This window comes from Chiloscyllium plagiosum, chromosome 16 (genome assembly GCF_004010195.1).
Source record: "Chiloscyllium plagiosum isolate BGI_BamShark_2017 chromosome 16, ASM401019v2, whole genome shotgun sequence".
In the NCBI taxonomy this organism is placed as follows: domain Eukaryota; kingdom Metazoa; phylum Chordata; class Chondrichthyes; order Orectolobiformes; family Hemiscylliidae; genus Chiloscyllium; species Chiloscyllium plagiosum.
The window spans coordinates 32,106,215-32,109,597 of NC_057725.1; positions in this window are offsets into that span (position 1 = coordinate 32,106,215).

The following is a 3,383-nucleotide window of genomic DNA, read 5'->3' on the forward strand; positions in this document are numbered from 1 at the left end:
AGCTCATTCCATACACGTACCATCCTCTGTGTGAAAAAGTTGCCCCTTAGGTCTCTTTTATATCTTTCTCCTCTCACCCTAAACCTGTGCCCTCTAGTTCTGGACTCCCCGACCCCAGGGAAAAGACTTTGCCGATTTACCATACCCATGCCCCTTATAATTTTGTAAACCTCTATAAGGTCACCCCTCAGCCTCCGACGCTCCAGGGAAAACAGCCCCAGCCTGTTCAGCCTCTCCCTGTAGCTCAGATCCTCCAACCCTGGCAACATCCTTGTAAATCTTTTCTGAACCCTTTCAAGTTTCACAACATCTTTCCAATAGGAAGGAGACCAGAATTGCACGCAATATTCCAACAATGGCCTAACCAATGTCCTGTACAGCCCAACATGACCTCCCAATTACTGTCCAATGTGGACAATGAACTCCTGCTGGCCCCTCTCCCCCATTAGCGTAGCCAATTCACCTAACCAGTACATCTTTGGACTGTGGGAGGAAACCGGAGCACCCAGAGGAAACCCACGCAGACATGGGAAGAACGTGCACACAGACAGTTGCCCGAGGTGGGAATTGAAACCGGGTCTCTGGCGCTGTGAGGCAGCAGTGCTAACCACTGTGCCACCATGCCGCCCACCTATTCCAATTTAATGTTTCAGATCCAGTGACCCTTCCTCAGGACATGGCAAATGCTAGGAGTCTGAAATAAAACAGAAAATGTTGATTGGGCGGCATCTGTGAAAACAGAACTACAGAGTTGAACTTCTGTACAGACCAGTCAACAGTATAAATAAATTTTTACCTCGTATAAATAAATTACAAAGTACAATTGGGCATTCATTTTTAAAATTTTATTCGAAGTGTGACAGCTATAACTCGGTTTGCAACACGTATCAGAATCACAAATTTACATGTAGGACTTGAATGTAGAACTTTTAAAAAAAGGCTATTTCTGACACCATTGAATGAGTGCTGCCCTTTGGAGGTGCTGTCTTAAGGACAGCACTAAACTGACAATCCAGTTGTTGATTGTCAAAGAACACATGGTGCTATTTTGAAGACACTAGATGTGTTACCCCTTTTGTTCTGTCAAACATATATTTCTCATGGGCATCAACATGTAGACCAAGAGGAATATCTTTTTTTTAGTTGGTTGAGTAATCTGCTCTGAGTGTCAAGCAAATCATTCTGGTATCTGGCTGATAAATCACTTCAATTATGGACCTGACCAAACCCTGTCAAAACATGTCAAGGAGATAGCCTAACTTTTTTCTTATTTTAAAGGTGTTTTGCTCTGGATGCAATTCAATTGATCAATCCATCAGGCTGAAAACAATGCACACTTTATTCAAACACTATAGTTAAAATACAACAAAAGAAAGAAGAATTAGACTAACAACTCTATTGGAAAACTTAACAGAATAATAGATTATTTAACTACTGAACAGCAACTGTTCCAATATGGTAACATCCCATAAATACACCCTCGGAAAGACTAATTCAGTAAAATATATTGTCTCACATGTAATTCTAGCAGAGGGAAGAGAACTCCCAGCTTTTAGCTGTATTAGAGACACCAGCAGCAACTGCTACTGAAAAACTAAAACTAAAAATCTCGGTTTGTGGGAGTTTGACCCCACTCACTCAGGCTGCTTCTATTTGTCATTGAGGTAATTCTTCTTGAAATCTCTCAGTGCCATACCTTATTGGCCAAGACAACATATTATGATAGAAAATTACAAACCTGAGGTAGTTCCCTTTTATCCTATTACATTGGCATTTGTATAATACACTTCAGCTGCCCTGGATCAGGATGAACTTCATTGGTGGACCCAAAGAAGTTTCTCTGGTTGACATTGGCCGGTCATTTTGTATTATTAAATACTAGTCCTTGTCATTGCATTGTCATCAGTAGGTGAATACTGAGATAGTGCTCTGCCTTTGTCTTTTCCATTACCATAATCTCACGAACCATGCAAACACACACAGGCATGTTCTCAATAATTCCATCCATGTGCTGCTGAAATATGTCTTGGCTAACTGGTAGCCTCAATGATTAACTGCCAGACTTACAGTGTCCTAATGTCTTGCGATTCTTCTGATAAATGGATAGACTAGTATCCACGCTACATATCTAGCTTGGAAAATACTCTTGCCTCTGAAAAGTTAGGATTGAATTCTTCCATCTTTAACATTTTGTGCAGACATCTTTTAAGTAAGAAATTGCAGCACCTTGGATCAAGTGGTGCAATCTCATGGTGTAATCTTTCTTTGAAACACATGTGATGGAGCTACGTCAATCTGTATAGTGGTCAACCTTTCAAATAACATCATTTTCCTCCACCGTGTTCAGTTTAATTCAAAGCATCTCCTGAGTTTGCGCAATACACTTCCTTGGAGGATCAATAAATGGATTGCATCAACCTTAAGATCACCAATTGCTAAAATTGCCAATGATGCCACACAGGGGACAGAAATTTAAGATCATTGACTGATTTGCCATGTGCCATGTGTGATCCTTTACACTCCAGTAGATGTGGTTTGACTCTCATGAATTATGACCACATCAAGATCTGTGCTTACTGGTAGTCTTGCCACTACTGGACCGTTGGTAATTACCAAGAAAAAGATTTTGGCAAACCGGAATGAGCTTGTGGACTGGCACTGCAGCATGATTCTGTCAATGCATGGAATTGGTGATCTGCAAGATGGTCTCTTGTCAGTTGTACCATGGGGTGCCATTTGTTGAAGTACACATCTTTGAGGTTGCATAGTTGTCATATTTTGGCACTAACTTCCATGTCAGTTTTAGTTTTTAGGGGTATTATCCTGTCTTTTCAGAACATATGATAGTATGTTTTGAAAAAGCTTCTGATCACCTTTATATAATGGTGTATGAGGATAACTTAAGGAAAGCTTCATTACCTTCTGAAATTTGCGTTTCACTTGGTTGACTCTGAACTTTCTCAATCTGTTTGTTTATATGAACCTTAATACTTTTCTTACTGTCAGTGTTATGTTGTTGTACCATCTTGTTGGTTACCTGTTTTTGTTCTGAGAATTGATTAATACATTGGTACTAGATTTTCTGAAATTGAACATCAGATGGTTTGATGCACTTTATTGGCAGGTGTTGGCTACACGAAAAGCATGTAGTTGTTGTTAGCCTGCCACCAGCGCTTTATATTAAGTATACATTTTCAAGTTATGGATCAATTGGTGTAGAAGCAATGACTAAGTCAATGAGCCTCTCTGATAGTTCTTCTGATAAACTGGTCAATAGATATTTGATGTTGCTATCTGTATGACATTGATTAGAAGTCTCCTCTTCCTGAAGCGAATCCTTTCCTTGAGCTGGTTTTCAAGAATTTTCTGTATCTTTTCTGGGT